Genomic DNA, 12,624 nt, shown 5'->3' on the forward strand with positions numbered 1-12,624 from the left:
TATCTATGGTGTGTGTGACGTTGATATCCGAGGTACGTATGGTGATATTGAGGCGTGTGATGCGGATGTGATTGTTGGTGGTGGTAATGATCCTGTTGATGTTGATGATGGTGATAACGTTGATGCTGGTGATGCTGCTGGTGCTTAAGGTATTGAGGCTTGCGATGTTGATGTTATTGACGGTACTGGTTATGCTGCTGATGCTGTTGATGTTGTTTGTAACCTTCGTACCGTATTCTCCAAAGCCACTACCCGAGCGCGAAGCTCGTTGACTTCTTCTATTACACCGGGGTGATTGTCGGTTCGGACGAGCGGATAAATAAAATCTAGAATTTGATGTAGTATATAATCGTGACGAAATACTCTAGAAATGAGAGAGAAAATGGTTTCTCGAACAGGTTCGCCGGTAAGTGCTTCAGGTTCATCGTCAAGAGGGCAATTTGGTGGATGGAAGGGATCACCTTCTTCTTGTCTCCAATTATTGAGGAGGCTACGAACCCATCCCCAATCCATCCAAAATAGATAATAACTGATTGGTTGATCCATTCCGGTCACACTGCTTTCGGAGCTTGAGTGGTATTCCATATCGGAATCCGAGAGACTTGAACTAGTGACGAGTTCCATTTCGTATGATTGAATAAAGGATTTTTCGATATGAAATGATTTTTCGGCTATCGGGTGGTATTCTAATTATATAGAATATCCACATATATAGAACAAAAGATCTCGTAGATTACGAATGGATTTACGGAATATGTCAGACAAAGTTTACAGTAACAGATACGCGTAGATATGAATTAGTAAATACGCTAAGATATGAATTTTGTCTATACACCATTCATGCAATGAATGCAGTAAGACGCGTTTAGACTTAAGATGATAAGCAGGTAATTTCCTACGGATGATAAGTAGATGATTTTCGACACAAAATGATAAGCAAAATTTTGACATGCAGACACGGTCGAAGTCCAGACTCACTAATGCAACCTAACGACTTATCAGTTAGACACACTAATGCAGACCTGGTTAGCTAAGACCACCGCTCTGATACCACATGAAACGACCCGACCCAATCCATAGGGACGAATACAATAACATATGATTACATCGCGAGGCATTTGACCTCTATATGATACGTTTTATAAACATTGCATTCTTTTGAAAAGATATACCATAAATGAATATTTAAAATTCAATGTTTTCAACATCTGATGTTTTCTACATATAGACAATCACCGTAAATAACAGTTTACAAGAATACTTCTGTTGACAATGCAGTCAAAATAAATACACGGTGATGATTTTGTGAATGCAATGCTTCCTTGAATAAAACATGTATGACTCCATGCACATGGTTTCTCTAACATATATTCAAATAGCGGAAGACTTCTAGGAACCTGAGAATAAACATGCTTTAAACGTCAACATAAAGTTGGTGAGATATAGGTTTAATGCTAGCAGCGTTATAAATATAAACCACAAGATTTCATATACATAAACGTTTTAATAAAAATATTCTAAGTGGTTGAGCACTTGATAACCATACTTAACATTTAATCAACGTCGCATATTCCCTTTATTATGAAATCTCACTACACTGTACCAAGTGTAGTCACCGAAATGAAGTACTGTGCAACCGTTGAATACTGGTCGTCCAGTCCGGTTGGGGTTGTCAGGCCCGATAGATCTATCAACAGGATTCGCGTTTACAATACCACATGTAAATAGTAGTTACCAAGCTACAGGGAAGTATGCCAGCGGTACAACTCAACGTAGAATATATTTTTTTTATCACTTGTGTCCATAACGTAAATCTTAAAATGCATGTATTCTCATCCCGAAATATTTAGAGTTTAAAAGTGGGACTATATACTCACTTTTGCCTTGAAGATATATAACACGACCTGGTCTCCGACAGATATCACGAACCTAACCATATATAATATATCAACATATTTTCTTTTCAAATAATCGTTACATGTATACTTATAATACTTTTAATATCTAATAGTCCGTAGTTAGCAGTCCGATGTTAGTAGTCCACAATTAGTTGTTCAATAAAATAAATAAAGACCCCATCGTATTCGTATTGATCGAAATTAATCTCGACCCATGGTACCGTGTTGTCAAATGACGTGTTGCGTACATAAAGTACCGGGTTGTCAAATGACGTGTTGCGTACAATCATGAGGTCTTATAATTAATCCTCTCGTGTTGTTTACGGGTGGTCCTGAAATATATAAAATCAAATCATAAGTAAATATATATAAAATATCATATTAATTAGCAAAGATATGATTGGTTTAGTTTTACTCCTATTAATTTCGTAGCTAAACTAGCTTCGGATAACCAATTTTGTTTTAGCCGTAGTTTCTTCAATACTACTCCGTTTTTGTTGGTTCAACTTGCCACTTCCTTGGATCGAGCCATTATTTATGAATATGAACAGTAAATACCTTAGTTTGTATTCGTAATCACAGGTTATAGGTCAAACTTTGGTGAATCTTATGAAAGTGATCATTTCCGTCGTAAAAACAACATCTAGATGATCATTTTTACAAAAATACTTACACTTTGAGTTACACCATGAGATTTTTATATATTAACATATTCATAAGAAATATCATTTTTCCAGAATATAAACTTCCAATTCAAAGTTTAAGATGGTTTTTAATTATCCAACCCAAAACAGCCCCTGGTTGCACTTTGACGACGTAAATTCAGTTTTAAGGTGTTCTTTGTAAAATCAAGTTGTATCTTGTTAAGTTAGCATATAATTATGATATATTACAGGTCTTGAAGTGTTTTAAAAGTCAAGTTAGAAGGATCTATTTAGTTTGCGAACAAGTTTGAAATCATTCAAACTATGTTCTTGTTGTTATAATTTGTAACTCAAAATAAGATAGCTTTATGAATATGAATCGAATAAGATTATGAATATAGTTACAACCTCAAGTTACTTGGATAAAGCTACTGGAAAGGAAGTATAATTCTTGATCTTCAAAGAGTTTTTGAAATGGGTTCAAAAGATTGAAAGTATAAACTTGAAATGGATGATCTTCATGAAGTGTTCTTGTTTGTTTTTCTTATGATAATTTTAGGTTGTTTTAAGGCTTATAATTGAAGTGTTTTTGCTGAATTGAAGTAGTAGAACAAAGGCTTTCAAGTGTGTGTTTTTAGGGAGTAAAATCTTAGAATAAAAATTGAAATGGAAATGATATAGATATAGATATATAAAATGTCATATGTATATAGATATAAAGAGATTCCAAGTTGAAATTTTAGCTAGAAGTTTAATACTAGATGTTAAGAGTTGTTAAACATGTCTCCCCCATGATTAAAAAGGTTGAAAATGATGTTTTACTATTGGTATATACGAATAGTAAATACATCCAGAAGTTGTGTATAATACGGGTATAAATACAAAATTATTTTTTTAATGTGTTTAAAGATGTCTCATGAGTCATATGTAATAACAAGGATATCATTTTCCATGATAAAAGGTTGAAAATGATGTTTTCCTATTAGTATATTCCAATAGTAAATACATCTAGAAACTATGTATTAATACATCTTAATACAATACATATATATTTATTTTAACTTAGAAGTTATAACGTCGTTAAGCGTTATATATATATATATATATATATATATATATATATATATATATATATATATATATATATATATATATATATATATATATATATATATATATATATATATCGTTTCAAAGTCCTTAAGTTAGTAGTCTCATTTTATGTATATAATCCATTGTTAATATATTTAATGAGATACTTAATTATCATATATTCAAGTTAGATATAATCCATATATATACATAAGTATATAATTAATACAAGTTATAACGTTCGTGAATCGTCGTACAAATGGATGGTCAATTGTTTGTATAAAACTCATTTCAAAAGTCTTAAAACTTGTCAAAATTCATTGCTTATCATGACGAAATTATTAAATCATATAGAGAATTGGTTTAGAATAAGTTGAAATTTTCCGGGTCGTCACAGACATCTTAAGAACGGTCATCAAGTCCCACTTAGTAGAAGCTTCCTCCTAAAAATGAGTTGTACATCATTGTACACTTATACAATATGTGTTTAGCTATAAGAAACAATGTTCTTAGATACTATTAGTTGCCTAGGAATTTTCCATGCTTAACTAATATACTAATAGACATTGCCATGATTAGCTATTATGTGATATATGATTGGTTGCCTAGACATTAGCTGCTATGTGGTTAAGTTATCATCTTACTTAGCAGCAATATGTCTAAGATAATGTTACAAGTGAAAACCTTATGGAACTAACTTCCATTTCAATACATTGAAAATATGGTCGTATCTATGAATAGCTACTTTGTACATGCTTAGAAACTAACATGAATATGATCTTAATTGTTATATGCTTATAAACGGTCATGCTTAGCTAATATATATATATATATATATATATATATATATATATATATATATATATATATATATATATATATATATATATATATATATATATGGGGGAGAGATCTAGGGGGAAGTGACCATGTGGGGGGGGGGGGGAATAATTTTTTTCGTTTTCTTTTAATTTTTTTTTTTCCACAAACATTAAGATTAGGTGAAAATATGAATATTTAAAAAGACATTTTGTGATAAACATTATTATTTTGAAGGTTTTTTTTTTTAAAATTTAGCTCGATTAAGAGTTTATGGTTTAGTGTTTAGTGGTTTGGATTTAGTCTCTAAACTCAAAACCATAAATCCTAAACCCTAAACTCTAAACCGTTCGTGTTAAAAACTCAATCTAAACCTTAAATTTAAACCCTAAGCCCCTAATTTCTAAACTCAAATTTCTGAACCCTAATTTCTAAACGCTAATTTCTAAACCCTAATTTCTAAACCCTAAAAAACGCTCGAATAATAACATTCATCATGATGATTGTTTTATGTTATTTCTTCGAGCATTTTCTCGCCAAAATAATAACATTCTTCACAAAGTAACTTTTATAAATGTTCATATTTTTACGTGATCTTAATGTTTGTAAAATGAAATTTAAAAAAAAAAGAAAAAACATATATATATATATATAGCTTGTAACGATACTCACATCATGCCTTCATTGATTTATTGAAATCAAACAAGTTCAAGAAATGGAACTTGAACAAAGACATGATTTGCCAAGATAAGATCATTGATATTAATCGTTCAACACATTTGAAAGATGGTCTTATCAAATAAGAGTATTGATATAAGAGTTTTATCAATGTACTTATATAACTATGTAATTCTAAATGGAGATTGATTAATTATAAATTAAAATGCGCTTTGTAAGGGATGTAATTCTAGAATTTTTGGAATCATAAGTTATTTTGTGGTTGTGACGCTACGAGAGTTATCACAACTCATTGAGTGTTGTATACATAGAGTCATTTCCTGAGTGTTATACAAGGGGGCGACCTATTTTTTCTTAACGAGTAGATGCATATTCAAATTTCAAAGGTCGTGATCTAATTGGTACTGCCAGTAATTAGCTTCTCAAAGGGGGTTTTCTCAACCTCCAATTGTACTGTCAGGATATGGGTGACATATGATCGCGAAGGTGGTAAGTCCTCTATGGGTGACGCTGTGGCATATGATCGCGAAGGTGGTAAGTCCTCTATGGGTGACGCTGATACTACCATTCTAAAAAATGAGTGTTGTAAATTTTGTGTTTCTTTGAATCCTCAATTGCAAATTGATTCTTGACACTTAACATTTACCGAGTATATTTATATCCTATAATAATAGGGAAGTGATATGTACACAACTAAAAATTATTATGTACACAACCTTCATGTTTTACAGTGTTGTACTGTATAACACTGTAAAACATCATGGTTGTGTACATAATAATTTTAAGTTGTGTACATATCATCACCCATAAGGTCACTCCCTATCGTGGCTAACACTATTCATCCTCTTAACTGCCACATCAGCGCCACATCAACACCTAAATCTTATAACTAACTCATAAAATTCTATAACTAAACACTGCCTATCATTGTTAAAACATCTTCCTCTTAACTGCCACGTCATTATTTAATTTATTTTTATATTTATATTAAATAACATAAAACTAATATTTTTATAAATATTAACTTGTACAACATGCATATTAACTTGTATATCTAATGAAATGGAGTTTTAATTCAAAAAGTGATTTAGGGGGCTCATATATCTTATAATCCATTCGTTATATTCATGGTGAATGTGTATAATGAATGTGTATAATGAATGTGTGCCTATGGCAACCATCACATAATGAAGGATAATGAAGCCAGGTAGTCCCGGTAATGAATTAAGATAGTACCATAGGGAGAGGTCTTAATTCGTTATGGTACTATCTTAATTCGTTACCGGGACTACGTGGCTTCATTATCCTTCATTATGTGTTGGTTGCCATAGGCACACATTCATTATACACATTCATTATACGCATTCACCATGAATATAACGAATGGATTATAAGATATATGGGCCCCCTAAATCACTTTTTGAATTAAAACTCCCCTTTCATTAGATATACAAGTTAATATGCATGTTGTACAAGTTAATATTTATAAAAATATTAGTTTTATGTTATTTAATATAAATATAAAAATAAATTAAATAATGACGTGGCAGTTAAGAGGAAGATGTTTTAACCATGATAAGCAGTGTTTAGTTATAGAATTTTATGAGTTAGTTATAAGATTTAGGTGTTGATGTGACGCTGATGTGGCAGTTAAGAGGATGAATAGTGTTAGCCACGATAGCGAGTGGCCTAACAATACTTGTGCTTGTAATAGATGGTACACGACAAATGAAGAGAAACACTCCTAAACGAAGAGAAACACGACAAATGAAGCAATTAGGAATGGGTGATGGGGTAGTTGTGCAAGGCTTGTTGATTGATGGGTGATTTATTAATTGATATACATACAGGTACAAATTTCCCCAATTTAAAACACAATCAAGTTAATGTGATAGATGGTATTTGGTATTGTAGGTATCCCCAACCACAAACTAAAACCTAAATAATTCAAATCTCGTTCAACTTCAATTTAAGTGACTAGTTTCGTGTCAAGTTTTTATTTATTTGTTTAAATTTTCTTTAGTAACGAAGAAACCCCTATAAATAAGCACATTGACTCTCTCATAGCAAGTAAATTTTATATACGTTGTTTTCTATTTTAAAGAATGATGAATGTAACTCTTATGGTTACGTTAAATATAGGCATACTATATTTAACCTTGATTTGTTATTTATAGCTCAACAACTTTAATCATTATATAATAGTTGTAACGACCCTTCTTTTATAGTTAATTCCTTAACGACTTTTAATTTGATGTTTGTGACATACATGATTCACATAGCATTTCATGATATAATTGACTATAAATATTATTTGTAATATTTGTGTGACAACCTTTGATAAGAATCCCTATTCTTCGTTAGGTACAACCTGACAACATTACCAATTTTTTAGTCACGAATTAGAAAATAACATTTTTATGTTATTCATTACTAATAAATATTATTTGTAATATTTATTTAAGTTAAAAATTTATTTGAGAATTTCTATTCTTAAATTGTACGATTAAACCCGACGACCGTTAGTGACCGTTAGCAACTTAATTTTTTCGAGACCGTTAATTGCTAGGCTTTCATATGTACGTGTCATAAGTTAGAAAAAATAAAGTTCCTGGACACTCTTGGCCCCTAAAACCGATCGACACTTCATCATCATAAATCACCATCACCTAGATACTTGATCATCAAATAAAATACATATTCGTGTTCTACTCGTTTTTCTCTACACAATACACCGTTTAATTTCTCGATTTGGGTAAAAACTCTAAGAACCCTAATCTTTAATTACTTATTTTTATATGTATTATATGGTCTAATCAAGTCTAGTCCTTGAGTCTAGTTGGATATCTCTAGAAAAATTAATAACGTTTCATTAAGATATCGTGTGTATTCGATTTACGGATAGAAAGTTATGATTAATTAAATTTTGATAAGAAGCAAGGGTTTGATTTTCGATATTCTGAAAATATAGGAATTGAAAACAGGTCCTAATATGTGTTTAAACGTGTTCCTTTAGTAAAGACAATAATTTTCATTTATATATTAGGCATTTTCGATTTAAAGGTTTTATATTATGAACAGAACATGTTAGACGAAAAAATTCATTTGACCTTTGCTTGCTCGGGTTTGTGATTGTGATAAATTGGTATGTTGAGATTGCATGATCTTCTAGAAATTGTTCAATTACATGTATAGTAAGGTCCTCCAATTGACGGTGATCAAGCATATTTTCACGGGGTTAGGGTGAACCTACGCTTGAGTATAATAAATAAGACTTAAGGTCAAACGATATTAGAACCTCCGGCGTTAGTCGTGGATAACCTACACCGGAGCCAGTATGATTCCGGTGGGGTGACCGATCGTGAGTCCAACAACAACCTAGTATACAAGGTTTAGTGGCCCCAAGACATGAAGGATTCATAGTTCAATAAACTTACCTGAAAGTCTGAACGATGATGAAGATAGTACGAATGTAATTCGTCACATTCGTACGTGAGAGTATGCTATGTGTTACGTAGAATATAACATCGTACCTTTTAGGGTTCTAGAGCCATGTATTTATAGGCTAACGATTGGGGTTTGAATATGATTCTATCCCCATATAATCATGATCTCCTTTCCTAACTAACATGTGTCATTTAAGGAAACCGAATAAGGTTGGTCTTATCGCTTAGCTTAGCGTGAAAGGTGAACAGTTCGACCAAGTCATTAAAGACCGCATCCATTAGTATAGGCGTATAGGGAGCTCGGCTATACGCTTGGTTTTATTCATAGCGTACGTGGATAGTAGTATCTAGTACGCAGGATAGGACTTGGATGCGTATTCCGTATAGGCCTGCGGATATGCGTATCATTAAGTCTCCCCAGTTCTATGTCATATATAATGACAACAAATGTATGGCGTCGAACTTTAAAATAAAAATGTAGTCCATTCAAATGTGACTAGAGAAACAAGTAATAATTGAAATGGAACCAGAGTTGCTATATTTTAAATTGTATTTCAAAAACTCTTCCAATGGTGCATTTAATGCAATGTATGCGCAAGTCGCAAAAATGTCCTTTCGCTTCTACTTCATGCACCCTATGTGACAACTATCACTGTTATCCGAATAGGTAATGATTGTGTTATACAACTTCCTGGATATGCTATCGTGCACCGAGCGTCTAATCAAAGGGTACACTACGAGATGATTACACGTGTACGTTCGAGATTGCGACCTGGTGGGTGTTCGACCCATTTTATTGGTCTATAAATAGCATTTCCATATTTTACTCCATAAATGCTATCTATTTCAAAATTATTCACCCATTTCATGCTTTATTTCCGCCAACCGTTGCAATTTCCTTCGCATTTCAGCTAAGGTCCGTATTATCTCTTACCCTTTCTTCTTTTTTGCTTATCATCTACGCAATGGCTACTTATAAACATGTAAAAGATGTTCAATCTTCCATCACTCTCCAATATATTCGTGATATTATTCCGTGGTATCCGCCGATTGAAAAGTTAGAACCAATTGCTCCTTTGGAAAGGCAAAGGGCAAATAGCCTACCGGAGAATAGAATCATCGTGTATGACGAAGTCATGATTCACGGCAACATCCGTACTCCCCTAACCAATTTTTATATGCAAGTACTATCCCATTTGTAATATCGGTATCGACAATTGCACCCTTATGACGCAATAAAAGTCACGATTTTTGAGATGTGGAGTCGTGCAAATAACAAAACTCCTTCAGTTGCTGTCTTTACAAACTTGTTTCATTCATCTTTAAGTGATCAAGGTTGGTATTCGTCTGATAACTAACGAGGTTTTGTTGATACTCCTAAACAAGGCCTTAAAGGCAAATGGAAAAATTCGTTTTTCTTTGTAAATCACTCCTTTGTTCCTGTAGCGTACAACAACATTGTTATTTGGTATTTCGACAAGAAAGTCGAACAAAACAAGGATTTGGCCATGTCTCTAACCGAGGAATTATTTTTTAACTCTTGTGTTGATTTGCATCTTCCTGCTAGTGTTTATGATAATGTACCACTCGTTCTTGGATGTATTTCGACTTACTGGTCGTGCCCTGACAGACGTTCGGTCATTATGAGAAACAAAATGGGTATAATAATACTTTATGTTTATTAATCCGCACTTGTAATGCTTTATATAATTATTTAAATTGTTTTGCATTGTTGCAGAAATTGATATGAGGTCTTTCATTCCACTAAAGAAGACTATCGGTATTGCTTATGGGCAGAAGTCGTTGACCGATACAGAAACAAGTAAATGTTCGGAATCTCAAGTTTGCCAACACAAGAAAATCACCACCGCTGCCACGAAACGTAAGGTTATTAATCTGCGTAATGAAAAAGAAACCGACCTCTTTTATAGAGATTCATGATAACCAAGTTGTTAATACGTCCAAGAGAGCGGGCAAGAGACCGATCCGAGGTACATGCCTAGATTTTTAGCACTCTTATTATTTAATGCTGGCAAGTATCACTGTAACTTAATACTACTTTTTGTAATGCAGAAGTTAGTGAGATGGTTGAGCAGGAAGTTGACTGAGGGAGGTGGTATGTTGAACTCTCCTATCTGCCAACGACTTGTTAATACGCAACTTGAAGCAGACCGTAACCAATCCCAGTTGTGTACTAATCTTTATGCGGGAGATGCATCTGTTTATACTAGTCGCAACAAGAGGGCGCGTCTCAACATTCCTGCAATCTGCGCTTTAAAATATGACAATACTATTATTTTTCCAAATAAGAAAACCACCATTCGATGTTATGGGTAGAAAGTTCAAAAAAATGAGGTGTTTATGCAAACATTTTGTTGCCGGCATAATAGGAAACCGTGACGTTTTATGTAGACTCGATTAACTAGTGGTGCGACATTGTTGCCACTAGTCTATAAACAATCAACATTTTATCAACTCTTCACAAAATAGATATTTAACTTTCTATTTTAAATTACTTTCTATTTATAATAAGTTTCTAATATACTTACTTTGCTAACTTTTTTAAAATTTATTTTCATACAATTGGTTTATTTACAAGAACTTCAGAATGAGTCATGGAGCTTGAATTTATTCATTAAGGAGGCTAGAATCATCATATTATATAATTAGAGGTTGAATTTCATTTGGGGCTCCATATTACTATTATATTTAAAAATATATGAATATGAATGTAAAAGCTCTTTAAGTTACGAACGTTTTGACTATTAAGTCAACTAATCCAGAGACCGTATGAAGAAAATATGACTAAAATGGTGAAATTCAGACACTCCGTTTTCATACAGGCTCTGATTGAGTTAATTCAAAAACTCAGACGCTTGTAACTTATGAAGCTACAAATTTCATTTTTATTGGATGGCCAAAGCCCGTCCCTGCCCTCACTAACCTTCATCCTTAATCAAGAGTGAAGCCCGTCTCTGAGCTCGTTTCGCTTGGCAATGTTGTTACACGCTCCGATTGTCCGTTTCTAATTCGTGTCCTGGAGGCATCGACGAAGATTCGTCGCCTATGCAACACACCGTTTTCACATTTTATTTTCTTTTGTTAATTTTCTTGTCTATTTTCTTCTTTTCTTTTCTTATTACTCTTCTATTTTCTTTTTTTCTTTTTTTAAGAATTTTGTAGGAAGAAGAGCTGAGAGGTAGGAGAAGTAAATGAACAGAAATAGGTCATGGGTTATTTTTAAAGATAAGTATTAAAAAAGATAAAAATAGTTATGCTACATTGTATTTTTCTAGGTTTATTCGACTGAAAATGATAGAGTCAAAAAATTTATTTATTTTTTCTTTTGTAAAGTAGGGTTAACACATGTGTTTTATAAAAACTTTATTTATTTTATTTTTATTATATCATATTATAAAATATTATTTTAATTATTAATTATTAATAATATCGAAATATAAAAGTAACTAGCATTTTAACTGATCTACCTCTCTTTAATTAAATTTTTTAATTGAGTCAGTCATCAGTAATATAGAAGACAATGCCCGTGCGTTGCACGGATTCCACAAATTTCACTATTTTAAAATTCGTGTTTTCGACTGGCTAGAGCTATGACGGGACTTGGTTGAAAACATATTAACCGTAAAATTCACTTGATGTTGGTCCTATTATGCAAGTATTCTAGTAGGATTTTATGCATATTTTTTTTATCACTATGAAAATCTGCACAATCGAGTCATATGTACTAACGTATGATGAAAATATATAAAACAATTTTATTATTATTATTATTGTTTTAAGATATAGGCTTAAAGATAATTATAATACTAACATTAAAAATAATAATTGCGAGGCGAAACAAAAATAAAAAGATAAAAACCATATGATACATGTAAACAAATAAACAAGTCATCTAATAAGATACATGATATATAAGAAATTACAAATAACTTGAATATACAAAAAAAAATATATACAATATAATAATTATAATATTAACATTATTAAGAGAATCTTTGGACGATTATAATCAATCCAACATAGAGT

This window comes from Rutidosis leptorrhynchoides, chromosome 1 (genome assembly GCF_046630445.1).
Source record: "Rutidosis leptorrhynchoides isolate AG116_Rl617_1_P2 chromosome 1, CSIRO_AGI_Rlap_v1, whole genome shotgun sequence".
NCBI lineage: Eukaryota > Viridiplantae > Streptophyta > Magnoliopsida > Asterales > Asteraceae > Rutidosis > Rutidosis leptorrhynchoides.